The sequence below is a fragment of the Hyperolius riggenbachi genome, chromosome 4, assembly GCF_040937935.1.
Source record: "Hyperolius riggenbachi isolate aHypRig1 chromosome 4, aHypRig1.pri, whole genome shotgun sequence".
Lineage (NCBI taxonomy): Eukaryota > Metazoa > Chordata > Amphibia > Anura > Hyperoliidae > Hyperolius > Hyperolius riggenbachi.
In genome coordinates, this window is record NC_090649.1 from 411,542,708 (window position 1) to 411,563,431 (window position 20,724).

Genomic DNA, 20,724 nt, shown 5'->3' on the forward strand with positions numbered 1-20,724 from the left:
TAAAAACTATGGTGATACTAGTAATAAAAAAAATCACCATATTTACCTTTCTCATAAGTAAGCAAATTTATATTCACCCCTCTAAACGCATACAATTAAAATGAGCGCCGCAAGAATTAAGGTGCTAGGAATAGTCGCAAGTAGAATACCGGTAAAATACGCATTTTCTACTATCGATCAGTGAGTTATTCTGATAGTAAAATATCAGTTATTTTTACCAATATTTTACCATAGCCTAACCTAACCTATACAGAGCCCTCCCTCTACCAATGCCTAAACCTACATCTGGGTAGTAACTCGAAAACCAACCTCTGATGCCTAATGCTAAAAACCCTCCTCTGATACCTAACCCTGAAACCCCCTTTTCCTGGCCAGTGATGTAGCAATAGGGGTGGCAGAGATCTCGACCACACCGTTGCCCTGGGGTCAGAGGGGCCCCATAGGGCCCTCCCTCAACTGCAGTATTAGCTCTTTATTGGTCCTGTGCTTGTAATGCTCACTTCTAGAAATGCTTTGATTGATAATAATCAGTAACAAACTATTCCCCATCCCCTTCATGCACCTCTGATACTGTAGTTGTCCTGGGTTTTGGCGCGCCATATCAATTGTTATGTGTAGAGTGCTTGGGGGGCCCCGTGTAAAATTTGCACCAGGGTCCATAGCTCCTTAGCTACGCCACTGCCCCTGGCCAATAAATCAAGACACCGCCGTAGGTGCCTATAGTAATAGCACAGATTAGTGGCAATTAGGGTGCTAGAGGGGCATGATAAATATAAAAATTAATTTATGGTGGTACCCATTTTACCCAAGTGCCCTTGACACCCAACGTCGCTACTTCGTTCTAAACTACAGGAGCTTTGTTTATAGCACACTGAACTCTTGTACCCCAAAAACACATTAGTTTCAGCTTGGTAACTTGACTGCTTGTCAGTAACTTGACTGCTTGTCAAAATAATCCTTATAGAAGCCAAGCTCTACTTATGCCCGCATATCTGTGTAGTGGAAGAGCAGCCATACCTTTCTCTGATGACATCCTCCAGCGCCTGCACCAATGAACAGGCAGAAGGATGGTCATGTGAGAATGGGGTGGGGCCATGATCCCAGAAACCTGTGAGTCTTTTCAGAAATGGTCACATGTAGGTGCTGGGATTATTTTGAGCAAGCACCTAGCATGGTAGGATAAGGTTGCAGTTCATGCAGTCTTACTGCTCTGTGCTTTCACTATGACAATTCCATTTTGCTTTAAAGGACACCTGAAATCTACTTATCTATTAACATTTTTACATTCGAAGCATTGTTATTGGTCCTTTAATGTCCTCTCTAACCGTCATGGCCAGCCTCTGTTTGTAGAATTACAGATTATTATTACTTGCCGTTTCTCCTGAAGGTAAACTCTAATTATGCATTTTTCTATTTGTCGCCAAGGCTTGTAACAGGTTTGCTTGAAGAATATTTTTCCACATAGGAAATTGTTATGTTATCTTAGTTTATGACGCTTCCCAGGTTTTCTCAACATGTCATTTCAATTCTGCGGTAAATATTGACATACCTATCAGATTGCTCTTTCCAAACCACTGATAAAAGCATCCGTGAGGCGTTCCCAAAAGTGTTTTTAGAAATCAGGCACTTACGGCACCCCAAAAATGTCAATGTTTATATAATAAGCAAATGAATGCAAATAAAAGGAAATTCTAGAATGCATAACAAATCTAATATTACACACAATCAGGTTTTCCGTGCTTCTACAGAGCGGATGTACGGTATCAGGTAGACTCTGAGAAACACATGCACTAACAGCAGAGGAGACAGAAGTGATAGGTATAAGAATAACACCTCTGACTTCTGCCCAGGTGAAATAACATGTAAAGATAAGGGAATGTGTTTTGGAAAAGAGTTGCGGTCTTAAAATAGTTCTTCGTTTTAACCTTTGGTTGTGTTTAAAGTGGTATAAAACTCTGACATAACATTCAATAAAAATGTGGTTTCCTACTTTTTATTACCCATACAGATACTATATTTGCTTTTGTGCACAAGTAATATTGTCTGTTTACAAATTACAAGTTACCAAAGTACAGTTTATCTGCTCTGAAAGCTCCCATTGCATTTTATTAATAGATTTTAATATATAAATACAGCAGCTATCTAGTGTTAATTTCTAATACTGTATGTCTCTGCTTGTCAGGTCAGCACAGTTTCATTTCAGCATGTGGCTGGCTGTATAGTAATGGTAGGCAATGTTTATATATGGGGGTACCCTTTAAAGAAAAAACAGCAAAAAATACAACGTTCTCTTATACAGTAGGTGATTCACCCTAAATAAATACTTGTTTCGTTAGAGAGAACTACAGTCTTTCACAAGAAAGGCTATGGCACATTCTTGCAGTAAAGAAATATTGTCAAAACTTTATTGGCACAGTACAAAATTCAAAAAGAGTCATAAAAACTTTTTCCATTCATAGGCCTCAATTCACTGAGCTTTTCTCCTGTCTTTAATAACTCTTCTAGAGTTGTTACCATGGTGATAAGGCATGTAGTATTCAGGAAACATTTTACCTCAGGCAAACCTAAAGTTAACTCTTCTGTCTTTAAGTTAACTCTTCAATCCTTAAAATAACTCCAGAGTTAAAGACAGGCTGTTTATTAACTGCATGTGAAAATAACTACAGAGGAGATAAATTAACTACAGAGGAGGTAAAATAACTACAGAGGAGGTAACTTAACTACAGAGGAGGTAACTTAAGGAATGAAGAGATAAGATAACACTCTCTCTTATGTGGAGGTAAGTTTTCTCTTGCCTTATTATCTCCAGCATGATCTTAGTGAATTGAGGCCATAGTCTTCATGAGCAAAGAAGCTTTCATGAAACCAATAAATATCATGGTCTGGCTTGACGTGATGAGCAATGAACATTTAGGTTTAGGCAACGACACACGTTCGTTTTGAGATTTTCTAAAGCCCTTCATCAGGCCACCATATATAGATAGATAATTCAAATAGGCCCAGTCTGTAGCAAAAGACAGTACTACATGAAAATAGTAGGGCGTCTGCACCAACCAGATGCACACAACACTATCCCAATGGCCATCAATAGAAAATAGCCATGTAGCTACTTAGGGAGTGCAAAGGATGGTTGCTCATGAAGACTATATACACAAATGGAAAAAGTTTTTATGAATCTTTTTGAATTTTGTACTGTGCCAATAAAGTTTTGACAATATTTTTGTACTGCAAGAATGTGCCACAGCTTTTTTTTTGTGTGAAAGTTCTTTGCTAATATTTTTTTGGCCGCCTGGGAGGAACAAATTGTCCTGGTTGAGTCCAACCCCTATTGCCACGCCATCAAGTCCTGGCTAAGATATATGGATGACGTCCTGGTGATCTGGGAGGGTACAAATGAGGACTTTGAGAACTTTGTTCAGTGGACTAACGTCAACAATTTCAATACGCGGTTTACTGGAGTATGGGGAGGGGAAAAAATGGAATTTCTGGACTTGGTGGAGGAGGGGAACCTCATCACAAAAGGCTATAGGAAATCTACAGCAACAAATAGTATTCTTGACCATCCAGACCATGTAAAAAATTACATCCCATATAGCCAGTTTATCCGCCTAAAGAGGAACAACAGTAGAAATACCGATTTTGTGGAACAAAGTTACAAATTGGGGCTAAGATTTCTGACTCGGGTTTACCCTCTGCCTCTTATCGTGACAGCCTTTGAGAAGGCAAATAAAAAAATCCAGATCTGAGCTCTTGATTAGGAAGAAGAAAATTAAAGCAAAGGGAGAACCTAACGTGGGGGTCCCTCTGATCTTTGAGTGCTCCCCAATGGCAAGAAGATTAAAAATTAGATTCAAAAAAATTGGGGAGATCTGCGTTCTAATGTGACCTGTGGGAAAAAGCTTCCAGAAAGATCCCTGATTACATTTCGGAGGGCACAAACTATTGGGGATATGATAGTAAGGAGTGAATTTAGAGAAGAAAAGAAATCTAACTGGTTGACAAATTTGAGACCTAAGGGTTGTTTTAAATGTGGAAACTGTAACCACTGTGCCCACTTCGTACAGGGGAAATGTATCACCTTAGGGGGTGAACTGATCCCTATTAGAGATTTCATACACTGCCGATCAACATATGTAGTATATGCAGTTCTATGTTCGTGCAACCGCTATTACATTGGGATGACGACCCGCCTCCTCTGTACAAGGTATCAGGAACATGTCAATTCTCTGAATACTAAAAAAGGTGCTGGAAGACTGATTAAACATGTGTTGGAGGAACATGGGGATGAGAGTTCCCCCTTAAGATTCACGGGTTTAAAAGTAGTTGACCAGCCAAGAAGAGGAGGAGACCGGGAAAACTCCTTAGACAGGAGTAGGCTAAATTAATCTCTAAGACAAAAGCCTGTGGATGTTTGGGGCTTAATGAGAGGAATAAACTGTTCTGCTTCCTTGAAAAGTATTGATCTATGCAATGTTTATCTGCTCTTTTGAATTGCTGTATAGTCCAGATCGCTGCCTATTTATTTATTTACATAGCTGAATGTCTTGCTGTTGTTGCTTGGATACTGCCTCACATATATTGTTTTTAATATTTGTTGTCTTTTTTTGATTTTGTTTCAGGGAACCAGGAAAGATCATCTCCCTGTCTGTTGCATGTCGTTTTGAATGGGAAGAATCGGGTGGTAAGCCAAGAAAATTGACTGGCCTACCCTGTGCTGATTCCTATCTAATGCATGCCTGATGAACTCTTTCTTTGCTATACTTTGCACATTTTTTGCGAAAGCAATGGAATGATGCTGGTATTTAGCATATTTTAGGGATGTACCTAAATGGGCGTTCCTTTCTTAGTCCTGTGCATTGTGTATCATATGTTTATTATATGTAATGGTGTTGAAAGGGTCTCTCTTTGTATATATAATTGATGCTAACTGGCTGCGGGGGCTTTAGTTATGTGTTTACTCTGGCAGCCAATGCGGAATAAATGTCTGCAATCACGCCGCTTGGAATTGCGCCCGGCGTAACAGGTTGCTATGAAAACCTTCGCCTCTCTTTGAGGCTTTTTGTCCCATGCAGCGCCTCACCTTGCTTGCGGTGATTGGCCGTCTCTTGCCTGGCAATGGGTGCACGCTGATTGGTTGCGTCCGCCAGGTTGTGATTGGCCTAATATGATCTAAGGGGCGTTCCCGGAAGGGGGCGTGTACCTGTGGCCGCGGCGGGCGCTTCCAGTAGCGTTTGTTGACGAATGGAGAGGTAAGCTGGCTATGCATTATACTATATATATGGGGGATGATACCTGGGTGCCCTGTCTTTGTGCCTCTGAAGAAGCAGGGGAACCTGCGAAACGGCTGTTAGGCCGACCACCTTTTTACTCCTAATGTATTGCCTGTATCTGCTGGATTAAAGGAAACTCTTGGATTATTGCAAAGCGGTGCCAGGTCTGCTGTTTGTCTATGGGAAATTTTTATGAAGAGTGTTTTCTAGTTAATAAAAAAAATGAAGTGTTAGCACTTTCTTTGTTGGACTCAAAGGGCTTGAGAGCTGCAGCCACTAAGGGCATGCTCAGTAGTTCACCCTGAGGCGTTATGAAGTCTTGACCAAGGACTCCTTACTAAATAGGTACTGGCTCCATCCCGGATTCCAACTGTGGTCTCTTATGTCAAAGATGGTGCCTTTAACCATCCAGCCACCCAAAGCCTAAGTCCCCTGCACAACTTGTGGGTTGCTGATAGTGCTTTCAGCAATGCACAGTGTATGTGACCTGCAAGGACATCAGAAGTGCCTAGACTGCACTGCCTAACGTTTCCAACCATGCGTCGCATTGCAGCATGGTAACGTTCTATCACATGAGATTGCAAATGCAGTTAACAAACCAGCCCAACTGTTCCGCACAATGGAAAAACACTGCAACCCCGCATGTCAAAAACATAATATCCAGTCTTCAAAGGATCTCTGTGACCAATTTGCCCATTTCTTCTCAGACAAAGTCTCCGCTATATGGTCCGCCATCCAACTTACAGCATCAGAACCTAATATAGCCCCGAAGAACAATAGTAGAGACAACGTAACACCTTAGTCAAACTTCAAAGAAATTGATGAAGAAGTCACATCAAGCATCCTCCTTCACCTCCGCTGAACTACCGGTGACCTAGATCCTGGCACAACACAGTTCATGTTGAACTGCCCTGACCTGTTTGTACCGGTATTCCTCAAAATTGTAAACTGTTCCTTACAATCAGGGATATTTCCTGCTTTATTGAAAGAAGCAATCATCAGGCCTCTCCTCAAAAAACCCTCCCTGGACCCAGATGCAGTGACCAGCTACAGACCTGTCTCTAACCTTCCCTTTCTGGGTAAGCTAATTGAAAAAGTGGTATACCTACAGCTAGAAGCCAAAATCCTACAAAACAACAGTTCTGGCCCATTCCAGTCTGGATTCAGGAAACATCACAGCACTGAAACTGCCCTCATCCAAATATGCAACCACCTGCTCAAGGCAAGAGACAGAGGAGAGTGCTCCATCCTGGTACTGCTAGACCTTTCTGCAGCCTTTGATACAGTTGACCATGACATCTTGATAAGCAGGCTACAGGAGTACTGTGGCATTGATAGCATAGTTCTTCAGTGGTTCCAATCCTTCTTGAGTGGCAGAACCCAAAAAGTGTCTATAGGGCCCTTCCTGTCCACCTCTGCACTACTTAAGTATGGGGCACCCCAGGGCACATCCTTTCTCGCCCGCTTTTCATGATTTACATATTAACGCTTCGAAAACTAATCCAAAAATATGGCCTGACATACCACTGCTATGCTGATGACACCCAACTATAACTTTCCTTCAAGTCTGGTGTGACAGACCCAACTCCTACTAGAAACGCCTCCTTTGGCGAACTACAGCAATGGATGAGTGGCAACTGGCTGAAACTAAATGCAGACAAAACTGAAGTCCTTCTGATTGGAGGGCAGAGCATGACAACAAAACAACTTAACTTGCAGTGTTCACCACTGGGAATAGGAGGCACGGATGTAAACCGCTGTGATCATGTGCGTAGCCTGGGAGTTCTAATTGATGGGGATTTAAACTTCAGAACTCACATCTCTGCTGTGGTAAAATCATCCTATTTTCAAGTGAAGAACATCGCAAAACTCAAGCACATAATCCCCCCCCCCCCAGAAGATCTACCAACCTTAGTTCATGCCTTCATTACATCCCGACTGGACTACTGCAATGCTCTCTTCATTGGTCTTCCAATAAAGGACTTGTACCGCCTAGAGCTGATACAGAACACTGCTGCCAGACTGCTAACCAACCAAACCCGCCACTGCAACATAACGCCAGTCCTGCATTCCCTTCACTGGCTACATATAAAATGGAGGGTCCTATTCAAGACTGGCCTACTGACATTTAAATCACTAAATAATCTGGGCCCTGGATACATGAAAGAAATGTTGCAGCTGCATAGCAATCCCCGCAATCTCAGATCCACAGGTTCTAACAATCTAGTCATACCCAGAGTCCACTTGGAAACTTTTGGTTCCAGAGCCTTCTGTCATGCTGCTCCTACATTTTGGAACTCCTTACCTCAGCAGATCAGGACAGCTCCATCCCTGGACGTGTTTAAATCCAGACTGAAAACCCACCTGTTCAGTTTGGCATTTGCAGAAATATAACTTTTTTGTGTGAATACTTCATCCTGCTACCAATTACTGAACCTGAGAGAGCCTAAGCGCTTTGAGTCCTATGGTAGAAACGCGCTATAGAAATGTTATTGTATTGTAACACAAAGCATGGATGCATGCAATTTTCCATGAATGGAAAACAAAAGCAATCCCATTCAATATAAATGAATGAAATCTACACTACATCGAGTGGAATCACATAGCAATGTAAGTACCTTGTCTTGCTACGGCCACCTGCATTGTGTGCAGCACGCAAGTGGGGTATGAGTTGTATGTTAATTGGTGAGATGTCGAGTCTGCCCACAGGACCTATATTGTCAGGTAAGGACAGTGGTGATTACAGCTAACAATCCATAATATTCATAAATCAGGAGCAAATAATGTCACACAGAGATCTCCGAACTGTGCAGTTTCCCAGAATACGTGTTTTATGCTGAGCAATTTATAACTCAGCAATTTCATGCTGAGTTATTTATTTATCACTCGATGCAGAATGTGGTGTTGCTAGAATTGGCCATGTGACCTGAACTTCTTAAAGAAATTTAGGTAGTGGAATTAGGTAGGTGATATCAAACTTATTTTGAGAATGATCTTGCTTGGTGGGAGCTTTAAAGGTAAATTATTGGTAAGGTTTGAAAATATCTCCTTAGAGAAAACTCAGAAGAAAAATTAATAAGATATGTGCCTTTGCTTTTGTTCTAAAATACAAACTTATGTCAGCTGATGTTAACATTACAAAGATGAGCCAATACACCTGTACACAGTGTCTGCAAATATTAACAGCACGTTTAAGGAGGCATACAATTGGGTTTACAGAGTTAATATAACCTTGCTGAAATAGTTGGTATACTGTACTATCTAACCATAATATTCAAGTAGAGATTCTCACAGACCACACCATATTTATCATCAATATAAGCACAGTTTAACAGCTCATCCTGCATATAATGGAAATAAAATGTCTGTATCATTAAAACGGTGTAAAATTAGATATTACAAGTACATGGCATACTCTTCTCATTACAGCGCCTCTACAATTCCCCTCTGTAATGCTGCGGATACACGGGTCGACCGGCGGCTTACTTAGCCGCCAGATCGACCCCAGCCGCGTCCCCGCTCGTCCGCGCAGATCGATTACCGCTCGCCCCCGCCGGCGCTTCCTTATCAGCGCTTGATTCCCTGCCATTGTCCGCAGGCGGGAATCGAGTGGGCGGGGGTCAAGCGGCTTGATCGGGCCAGCTGAATATTATCAGCTGGCCAGATCAGCTGGTCGATACACGGTACAGAAACGTACCGTGTATCCCCAGCATAAAGCCCTTTTCTGTCTCCTCATCCGCTTTACGATCAGCATCAAAAGTCTGTGCTTGGCCTACAAATCAGTGCACAGGACCTGCCCAACATACATCTCTGATCTTGTCTACAGGCACATACCGGTCCGCCCCCTCCGATTCTCCAACAACCTGCGCCTGTTCGCACTGCGCATATCTCACTCCCATGTACCATTGCAGGACTTCACTAAGGCTGCCCCACGCTCTGGAACTCGCTCCCACCAGCCATCAGTCTCGCCCCCACCTTTAATACCTCCAAACAAGCCCTCAAGACTCACCTTTTCATGCTTGACTACCCCCTGCATCAGTCCCATAATACATTCTGCTGGGCACCCTCTCAACAGATGCACTTATTGTCTCCACCCCAACCCTAAATTGTAAGCCTCTGGCAGGGCCTCCCCCCTAGTGGTTTCAGCTTGATTATGTAATCTTACTGTCTGACACCCCTCTTGTGGACTAGAACTACTGTTATTAAAGACATTTGCATGATCTTGTTTTGTTGCGAGCTGCTTGTATGTCCTTGTATGTTAACTCATTTATCTATTGTGCAGCGCTGCGTAATATGCTGGCGCTTTATAAATACAATAAATAATAATAATACATGGCATTATTGATCAGGACCCCTTTTTAAGTTATTTTCAACACACTTCAGAGAAAGTAGACTAACACTTTAAAACTGGGTCAGCAAACATACATTATATAACTTGTAGAAATTCTATAAATTCAAAATCCATGTCTGGAAGGAGAGACGGGTTTTCCAATACTTACAAAAAAATGACAAATTACCAAGCTGTTCCTCTCCATGTATTCCTGCAATGAGCCCATAATGAGCCCCAATGGGAACGCTAGATTATTGAAAATAGGTGTTTGCGATGGGACAAGTCTGAGAAAGGGTCAATCAGTATCCAATATTATAAACTGCCGAATTTCATATTGTTGTGCACTAGTGCCAGTAAATAACTGAATACATTATGGGACTGTCAGCCAGCTGTGCTCACTTTATCTGACCTATACGCAACTAAGCTAGTATCAGAAGCTACTAAGTTATTGTAACAATGAATATAAATGGAGTGACAAGCGATATCTTGGACTTTCAGCTACATATGTACTTCCCAAAGGCAAACTGAATCCATATAAAGAACACTTCTCATCCATCCAACAAAATCCATGTGTATTTCATCAACCTATCCTGCCTGCAATAATAAACATGTCTCGGTGCTTTTATTTAACCCTTTAATAAAGACTCTGTAGGTTTTGGAAATGATTAAATGCTGGCTACCCTGGTGTGCCTCGAGGATCTCCCAGGGGTGCCTCGGCACGCATCCTTTGTGCATTGCCATCAGGTAATGCAACCGCACAGTGATATACAATGCAACTGCATTATCTGCCAGTTAACCTTTAGTCCAGGCAACCTCGGTTGAAGTTGGCTATCAAAGGAATCGGGGTTGAGAGATGGATCAGTGCACCTTGGCCTGGATACATAAGATAATGCTTGTCCAGCTAATAGGAGTCACTTACAATCCGGATTGGGTGCTGAAGTGATGCTGTATAATTATGGGGGGGGGGGGGGGTCACGGATTGTTTGCCTGATGGGGAGTCAATGACTATGACTATTTGGAGGGTGTGAGGCTGTCTAACTTCTGTCTATTTGTAAGAGGTTGCTTCTGGGAAGGGGGGTCAGTCATTGACTACTTGGAGGTGGGATGTTGCCTAAAAAGCATCACTAGCTACTTGGGGGGGGGGGGGGGCTGCCTAATGGACATAATGGCATTTCGGTAGTTGTTTTCGCCAAGCCGTGCCCTGAAAAGATTTCATCACGGAATACTGGAATTTAGGAGAAGTCCCGCATATAAATAAAAGCATTCACAGAACACAACACAACCTAATTTGTGAATCATTTATAGCAGCTAGATCTAACTCCCTAGCTAAATTTATGACCAAAACAGAAGCTTAGTCGGAAATTGACAACAACAACAGTTTATGGTAGTGACAATCCCCTAAATTCAGAAATAGTTAACTAAGGCTTAAAAATGTTCTAGTCATGTCACACAATCATAATTATAACACTTGGTTCAAATTGTCTTTAATTCGTCTCCTAGTAGGATAAGATATGCAAATCTCTTTAGATTGGAAGGTATAATAGTTACAATTCTTTCTGCCCATATTAGCATTTGGTTATTTACATGTTATTTTTATGCTTTGCTTGTTATAAGGGCCAGGCCGAGGCAGAGGAGAGAGAGGCTCCAGCCTCAGGGCGCAGTGTAGGAGGAGGCGCACAACTCACTCAGCTATCATTCCCCTATTGTGTTTGAAGCAAAGAGAAATAAAAGGGGATACATGGCAGTTCTGCAAGCCAGATAACTAGAGATTAAATTGTTGGGGGCCTGGGGCGCCTCTTAGTCTAATAGCAATCAGTGTGTGACAGCTGGGATGAGAGGGATGGAGGACTGGAGGGGCACAATTTGGTATCTCAGCCTTGGGTGCTGCAGGACCTTGTCCCAGCTCTGCTTGTTATCTTGAAAAAGCTCATACGAATTTGAGACAGACCTTGAAGTATAGTAAACTTCTACCTCCTAGCCTATTCAATACCAGAGGTCCTTGTTAAATCTACAATTAGTATATGTTCCCTAGCTTTTTTCATTAGTTAGCTTACCCCATAACTGCCTCTTTACCCATACCGTCCTATCAGTGAAGCTAGTTACTTTGCAAATAAGCTAGTCTTGCCCATACCAGCGTCAATCATATCTGTAACTATATCATTTTTAGTTCCTCCAATAGTACAGGTACTTTCAACTTAGCAATGTGTGTGTCCAATTACATCCATAGAGGAACCACTCCTAGCTTCAGGCTAGACGAGACCATGCTTTGTCTCAGAAGTAATGCATTACTTATTTCAGACACGTGATGGGTAGAGAGGTCAGTTTGTTCTATAAAGAGTGATATCTACCTCCTTTTGAACTACTAGACAGCGTCATTGAGCTTTGTCCATTTAATCAATTAATTCTATTTTTTTATGACTCTTATATATCCTAACGTAACTTATCTTTTTCGCAACCTGTTTCCTAAGGTGTTTGTTCATACTGAAATACCACTGCACAATTTACTAGTAATATCTTAGTTGTCAATTATCTATTATTATGCATCTGTAAGTTAAAGGAACTCGATTGCAAAAAAAGTAGGCAGTTAAAATCTGACAGAACCGAAAGGTTTTGGGCCAGTCCATCTCCTCATGGGGGATTCTCAGCTTTTCTTTGTTTTCAACAGCATTTCCTGAACAGCAGTTGCAAAGTCTAACTGACAAAATAGTGTGCAAGTGAGTAGGGAGGCTGGCTGGTATCTTATTAGTTTGTCAGTTACACTGCTGTTCAAAAAATGCTGTTGAAAACAAAGAAAAGCCTGAAAATCCCCTATGAGGAGATGGACTGACCCATTTAACTGCCTACTTTTTTCACGATAGGGGTCCTTTAAGGTTCTCTGTTCAACTGTACATCATTGTTAATGTATAAAATCTTCAATAAAAATTGTTATAAAAAGACATATCAGCTATCTTTATGTACTGTATAGATCTATATATTCCTTTAGTGAAAAGCAGTCCTGGATTATCCAAAGATGATTAAGCCTAGGCAATGCATCTCAAGGCATTCCTCACAGGAGCATTGTGGGAGAGTGATGTCACCTGTGATATGTAAACAAGTCAGGCTGTGGGAGGTGGAACAAAAACATGCAAAGTGAATGTTGGCAAAGCAAAGATTCCAGAAACAGTCTCAGAAGGAAAAGGAGTATGGCATGTCACATTGTGGCAGTCTGTTAGAGCAACTAAGAGAAGTTGTGTATTTTGGCATTATGGATTATTTTATTGATATTAAGGCTGCCATTAGTGGGGTGTTTTCAACTATGACCTGTACTATGTAATATATGTTTTAGTAGGGTATTAGGTTTTTCTGGTAGCTTGATCTTTCACCAACCAAGAAGCTCTAATTTGTATTGAATTAATAACAACACAAAAAAAATCTACAATTATTTTGACTGGAACAGAAGGAAATTATAGAACCTACATAATCCTCTCCTTCCGAAACGCTGTCCTGCTGATGTCCACACATCAGAGAAGAAGCACCCAGCTCAGCAGAGAAGATTAGGCCACCTGTGCCCCTAAAGGCTTTCTTCCTCCATTACTGGCAGTCCTCAGAGAGCAGAAGTCAGCTCCGACTCTACCAAGTAATTATGCTGAATGCACGCTATTCACAAGAGCTCAAGAGGCTGCAAATTCACTTTGATTGTCCCAAACACAGAATCCAACCTGTAACCTCCAGAGCCTGCCAAGAAGCAAATCTGCTCTTATAAAATGAATCTGAAAAATAAAGTTAAACCGCTGAGAACAGGAAAAATAACAGATACTGCATTACATTTCAAAAGCAACTGACATTCATTCATTTATAAAAGTAGAATCCGCACACTTTGGAAGGTGACGTTACCTTCTGAAGTGCACAAATTCTACTTCCATGTCTGTCCTGCTAACCGGTTTCCTGCACTATCGTATGGGATGAGTGTAGCAGTTTTCCTCTATCTACCTCAACATTCAGTCATTCAATTATTTAAATATATGTTGAACGTACACCTGTCAAGGTAGGCAACATTTAAAAATTGGGACCCAGGAACCACAATGGTCCTCTATGTATATTTGCTAAACCTGAAGTCTTTTCAAAAACAGTTTTACCAAATATCACAAAAAGGTTTCACAAATACTTCTTCAGTCACCATATATTTTAAACTCAGTACAGTTAGGTTGAATCGAAGCAGTGTCACGATCAATAGATCACTGACTCTTGGCTCTCTTGTGTGTGAGGGGACAGCTTCATGGCTTCCTCCTACCCTAATGTAACCTCATATGCTGCAGTTGCACACCCTGCAATGACATCATTGTGCGAATCGTGCTGGGGAACAGGCTGATGTAGCACTTCCACCCTGTCCTCTGCACCAATACAAAAGTGAGGGAACGATTGCATGGGGGTGAGTCAGGCAATTGTCAATCAACTGAAGATAGTGGCAGAGCTACAAAGATAAACAGATACTTCTGTAACAATGGAAAGAAAGATGGGGAGAAGCCTAAAAAATATCTATTTACCAGGTAAGGATGCATTTTATTCATGAAAGAAGTTCTCAGATTATACTAAAGTTTATTAAAGCCATGTTCAGATCCACTTTTTATTAATGCATTTAATAAAGCATTAAAAACATGTATTTTTAACATAAACTTTGTAAGTATAATTATATATATGTATCCTCTAGGTGCAGGGGCCGTTGTCAAATGGTTCCCCATGTGACCCAAGGGGGTGTGGTTTTGACATCCTAGAAGGACAGCAGGAGTGAGAAGATTCTAATTGGTCATTTATCAAGAGATGGTCACCTGTGAATCATTGCAAGCATTTAAAGTGGACTTGAACTGTTGCACAGGACAGAAGGAAAACACTGAGAAATGCACCCTGTTTATATATGTAGAGAGTTTAGCCTGTCTATTTCCCTCTCATTTGTGTCTAATCACAAGTTGTAATATGATCTCTCCCCTGTGTCACATGACTGCCATGGCAGAGATGGGAGATAAGCTCATTTGAAAGCACAGGCTGTTAACAATATGTCTGCTTCCATGAATCAGGGAGTACAAACAGTGCAGATTTATTTTATGATTTGTATCAGCTGTAACAAAGAAATGTTTTTTAATTAATGGTTATTATGCTGTTGTGTATCTTTTAGAGCAGAGAGGCGTTCTGAGTTCATGTCCACTTTTACATTTTAGATCACAAAAATGGGCAATAATATAAATAAATAAATAAATAAATGCATAAAAAAAACTAAAAACATTTTGCTTGGGTTCACACTACAGAATTTGTGTGGCTGTCCATTTTTACTGCAATGCAAGGCCACCCGGGGTTTTTTTTTTTTTGGTTTTGCCCCAACCCCATTCATTAACATTGAAAAAGGCAGTGCAAAAAAACTACAAAAATGCATGCAGTGTAGTGTTCTTTTCAGAATTTTTTTTCCAGCCGGGTGGCATGAAATAGTAGCCGGGTGGGGAAAGATTAGAGAATGTAGGGCCGGCGCTTCTCTGCACAACTCTGCTTACAGCAGAGGAGGAGGCGAGATGTTGACAGCCGGGTGCTCCCCAAAACTAGCCGGGTGGACCACCCAACTAAAAGAGCCTGGGGAGAACACTGCAGTGGTAAGTTTGGAAAACTTATTTAATTTATATTAAACTTATTTATATTTTAATTCGAAGAGGTCAGGACACCATAAACTATGAAAAAGTTCTCTCCTTTTTTTAATCACGTTTTCAGGGCACAGATTCTCCCTTTCTTAAAGGGAACCTAAACTGAGAGGGATATGGATGTTTCATTTTAAACAATACCAGTTGCCTGGCAGTACTGCTGAACTCTTTGGCTGCAATAGTGGCTGAATAACACACCTGAAACAAGCATGCAGCTAATCCAGTCTGACTTCAGTCAGAGCACCTGATCTGCATTCTTGTTTAGGGGTTGTGGCTAAAAGTATTAAAGACACAGGATCAGCAGGAGAGTTGGGCAACTGGTATTTTTCTAAAAGGAAAAATCCATTTTTAAGGACTGTGAATATCCACATGCTTGCACTGGAAAAACTGTGTAGCAACCTACAGGATCTTCTCAAAAAATAAGCATATTGTGATAAAGTTCATTATTTTCTGTAATGTACTGATATACATTAGACTTTCATATATTTCAGATTCAAATACACACAACTGAAGTAGTTCAAGCCTTTTATTGTTTTAATATTGATGATTTTGGCATACAGCTCATAAAAACCCAAATTTCCTATCTAAAAAAATTAGCATATTTCATCCGACCAATAAAAGAAAAGTGTTTTTAAAATAAAAAAAAGTCAACCTTCAAATAATTATGTTCAGTTATGCACTCAATACTTGGTCGGGAATCCTTTTGCAGAAATGACTGCTTCAATGCGGCGTGGCATGGAGGCAATCAGCCTGTGGCACTGCTCAGGTGTTATTGAGGCCCAGGATGCTTTGATAGCGGCCTTAAGCTCATCCAGAGTGTTGGGTCTTGCGTCTCACAACTTTCTCTTCACAATTTTCCACAGCTTCTCTATGGGGTTCAGGTCAGGAGAGTTGGCAGGCCAATTGAACACAGTAATACCATGGTCAGTAAACCATTCACCAGTGGTTTTGGCACTGTGAGCAGGTGCCAGGTTGTGCTGAAAAATGAAATCTCCATAAAGCTTTTCAGCAGATGAAAGCATGAAGTGCTCCAAAATCTCCTGATAGCTAGCTGCATTGACCCTGCCCCTGATAAAACACAGTGGACCAACACCAGCAGCTGACATGGCACCCCAGACCATCACTGACTGTGGGTACTTGACGCTGGACTTAAGGCATTTTGGCATTTCCCTCTCCCAAGTCTTCCTCCAGACTCTGGCACCTTGATTTCCGAATGACATGTAAAAGTTGCTTTCATCTAAAAAAAAGTACTTTGGACCACTGAGCAACAGTCCAGTGCTGCTTGTCTGTAGCCCAGGTCAGGCGCTTCTGCTGCTGTTTCTGGTTCAAAAGTGCGTTGATGCTTCTATCTGCTGAAAAGCTTTATGGAGATGAAGATTTCATTTTTCAGCACGACCTGGCACCTGCTCACAGTGCCAAAACCACTGGTAAATGGTTTACTGACAATGGTATTACTGTGCTCAATTGGCCTGCCAACTCTCCTGACCTGAACCCCATAGAGAATCAGTGGGATATTGTGAAGAGAAAGTTGAGAGACCCAAGACCCAACACTCTGGATGAGCTTAAGGCAGCTATCAAAGCATCCTGGGCCTCCATAACACCTGAGCAGTGCCACAGGCTGATTGCCTCCATGCCACGCCGCATTGAAGCAGTCATTTCTGCAAAAGGATTCCCGACCAAGTATTGAGTGCATAACTAACATAATTATTTGAAGGTTGACTTTTTTTGTTTTAAAAACACTTTTCTTTTATTGGTCGGATAAAATATGCTAATTTTTGGAGATAGGAAATTTGGGTTTTCATGAGCTGTATGCCAAAATCATCAATATTAAAACAATAAAAGGCTTGAACTACTTCAGTTGTGTGTATTTGAATCTAAAATATATGAAAGTCTAATGTTTATCAGTGCATTACAGAAAATAATGAACGTTATCACAATATGCTAGTTTTTTGAGAAGATCCTGTATATACTGGGAGTAAACCTTTACTAGTAAGTGAATAAAGAGAGCCTCAATTAGGGATTTTATTGTGCAGTAAACACGAAGAAAGATAATACACTTCCATAGTCGGTTGAATTAACAGAAATCTTTTGTGCTGAATACTCAGCTGACGATGGATCGGGGAACCTCAAGGCGATGTCTCCTGATGAATGAGGTTCCCAATCCATGTTCCTGCTCGCGGGTACGCACAACAGCACACAACCGGCATGAACGAGAGTTCAAATGATTGCGACACTCTATGCAGATGTCATCGGGAATCTTAAAAGTCTGATCCACCGTGACGGTCACTATAGCCGCGAGCGCAAAGCCTTGTTCACCTAATTGCGCACCTATATTCACTCTGTAAGATCATAGACGTGATCATCACTCGTCACTGAAAGAAATCCCCAGTCATCGGAAAAAATCCCTGATTAACCCATTCGCGTTCCGTCGTTTTCACGTGAGAAATGTTCACCTCCCATTCATTAGCCTATAACTTTTTCACTACTTATCACAATGAACTGATCTATATCTTGTTTTTTCACCACCAATTAGGCTTTCTTTGGGGGGTACATTTTGCTAAGAGCCACTTTACTGTAAATGCATTTTAACAGGAAGAATAAGAAAAAAACGGAAACATTCATTATTTCTCAGTTATCAGCCATTATAGTTTTAAAATAATACATGCCTCCATAATTAAAACTCACGTATTGTATTTGCCCATATGTCCCGGTTATTACACTGTTAAAATTATGTCCCTATCACAATGTATGGCGACAATATTTTATTTGGAAAAAAAGGTGCATTTTTTCCATTTTGCATCTATCACCATTTACAAGTTTAAAATAAAAAAAATATAGAAATATTTCATCTTTACATTGATATTTAAAAAGTTTAGACCCTTAGGTAAATATTTACAGGTTTTTTTTTTATTGTAATGTTTTTTTTTTATAGTAAACATTTTATTTGGGTAGTTTTGGGAGGGTGGGAGGTAAACAATAGATTTATAATGTAAATGTGTGTTAATTTTTATTTTTTTTTCACTTTCAGTTGTAGTATTACTTTTTGGCCACAAGATGGCGGCCATGAGTTTGTTTACATGACGTCACTCTAAGCGTAACACATGCTTAGAGCGACGCATGGAGGAGGTGACACCCAGAAAAAGCACAGCTTCCGAGAGAAGCTGTCGCTTTTTCAGCGGGGGAGAGGAATCAGTGATCGGGCACCATAGCCCGATACATTGATTCCGTGGCTACCGAATACCGCGGCCGGGAGTGCGCGTGCACGTGCGCGATCGGCCGCGAGAGCGCGCGGTAGCGCGCATGGTTCCTGGACGTAGATTCTAAGTCCAGGAACCAAAATAGGTTAATCGCGTAGTGGGTATGGGTCTTTAACCACCCTGGCGTTCAGTTTCCCCAGGATTTCCGTGTAAAAAGTGTTTCAATTAATTTCCAATAATTTGCAACCATTTTTTTTTTTTTGCAACCAATTTTTTTTTTTATATTGAATTCAATACAGGTTATTGTATTGAATTCAATTTAAAAAAAAAAAAGTTTTTTCTGCAAGATGTTGATGACGCTGTGTGACCCTGGTGTCATATACGCCGATCAACGGGGGACATGTGATCGCTGAGGGAGAAGCAAAATCCGCCAAGGGACATGGAAGAAGACACCGGGGAAGCTATCAGAGGTACGCGACGAGGGATCAGCATGCCAATGGTGAGTATAAGACCCAGATGTATAGTTAGCCAGATGTGCAGCCAGGTATAGTTAGCCAGATGTATAGTTAGCCAGATGTATAGTTAGCCAGATGTGCAGCCAGGTATAGTTAGCCAGATGTGCAGCCAGGTATAGTTAGCCAGATGTATAGCGAGCCAGGTGTTTAGTGAGCCAGGTGTTTAGCCAGGTATATAGTGAGCCAGGTGTTTAGCCAGGTATATAGTGAGCCAGGTGTTTAGCCAGATTTATAGGTAGCCAGATGTCCCCCTCCCGGTCCCCCCCCCTCCTAGCACGCTGTGGGTAGCTATCTGTGCTACCCACAGCGTGCAGAACAAGCACACCCTAGGGAATCCCTGGGCAGCCAGCGGATTGTGCGGGGTTCCCCCCTGTATGCGGAGGCTATGTGGGCGGGGGGATCCCCCTCTGTGCGGGTGGGGGGATCCCCCTTCTATGGTGGCTGTTGTGAGCGGGGATCCCCCTCTGTGCGGGTGGGGGGATCCCCCTTCTATGGTGGCTGTTGCGGGCGGGGATCCCCCTCTGTGCGGGTGGGGGGATCCCCCTTCTATGGTGGCTGTTGTGAGCGGGGATCCCCCTCTGTGCGGGTGGGGGGATCCCCCTTCTATGGTGGCTGTTGCGGGTGGCCTATTTCCCCCTCCCTCCCGATCTCCCCCCTCCCGATCTCCTCCGCCCCCCCTCCCTCTAAGCCCGTGGAGTAAATAGTTGTACTCACCAGAGGGCTTTCTCCAGCGATGGCAGCAGCACTTCCTCCTCCATCTCCGAAGTCTCGTTCTCTGTATAGTTACATTACGAGGCTTGGTGACGTCACCAAGCCTCATAATGTAACTGTACAGAGACCGGGACTTTGGAGATGGAGGAAGAAGTGCTGCTGCGTCGCTGGAGAAAGCCCTCTGGTGAGTACAACTATTTACTCCACGGGCTTAGAGGGGGGGGGGAGGAGATCGGGAGGGGGGAGATCGGGAGGGAGGGGGGAATAGGCCACCCGCAACAGCCACCATAGAAGGGGGATCCCCCCACCCGCACAGAGGGGGATCCCCGCTCACAACAGCCACCATAGAAGAGGGATCCCCCCACCCGCACAGAGGGGGATCCCCCCGCCCACATAGCCTCCGCATACAGGGGGGAACCCCGCACATTCCCTGCCCCGCTGGCTGCCCAGGGATTCCCTAGTGTGGCTGGATGCTTGTTCTGCACGCTGTGGGTAGCACAGATCGTTACCCACAGCGTGCAGTCAGGCATCCAGCCATCCTGGGGAATCCCTCTGATGAGAAAAAAATGCAGCCGGCAGGGCAGAGAAACAGGAAATCTCCCTGTCGGCATGGACGAGCTCAGCTCGTTATTAACGTTTTTTGCAAGTTTTTGCTGGACGAACTCAGCTCGTCCATACCGCCAGGGAGGCTACACAGAATGTTTATGTAGAATAAAATAATGTGGCCTCCTCTGTGTCCTACAGGTCAGGGCTTCCCAACCCTGTCCTCAAGTACCACCAACAGTACTTGTATTGCAGAAAACCACAAACATTCACAGATGAGGTATTTAGTGTCTCAGTAGAGCTGATTAACTACATGAGTGGATTTCCACAAAACATGCACAGTTTGTGGTACGTAAGGAAAGGTTTGGGGACTCCTGGAACAGGTTTCATCATCCTTTCAGATATCCTTACAGATATTCAGTGAGATTTATACACAGTACTTGAAACAGCTGAGCTAGAGAGTTAGTTGCAAGCTGCTTAGAGGATACCTGACCCACT

General features: G+C 42.3%; 1 protein-coding gene across 6 annotated transcripts in view; it reads right to left on the reverse strand.

The window, feature by feature from the left end:
• WDPCP (WD repeat containing planar cell polarity effector) overlaps window positions 1-20,724 on the reverse strand; it is a 541,772-nt gene that overhangs the window by 173,883 nt on the left and 347,165 nt on the right. The gene's annotated exons all lie outside the window — the stretch shown is intronic.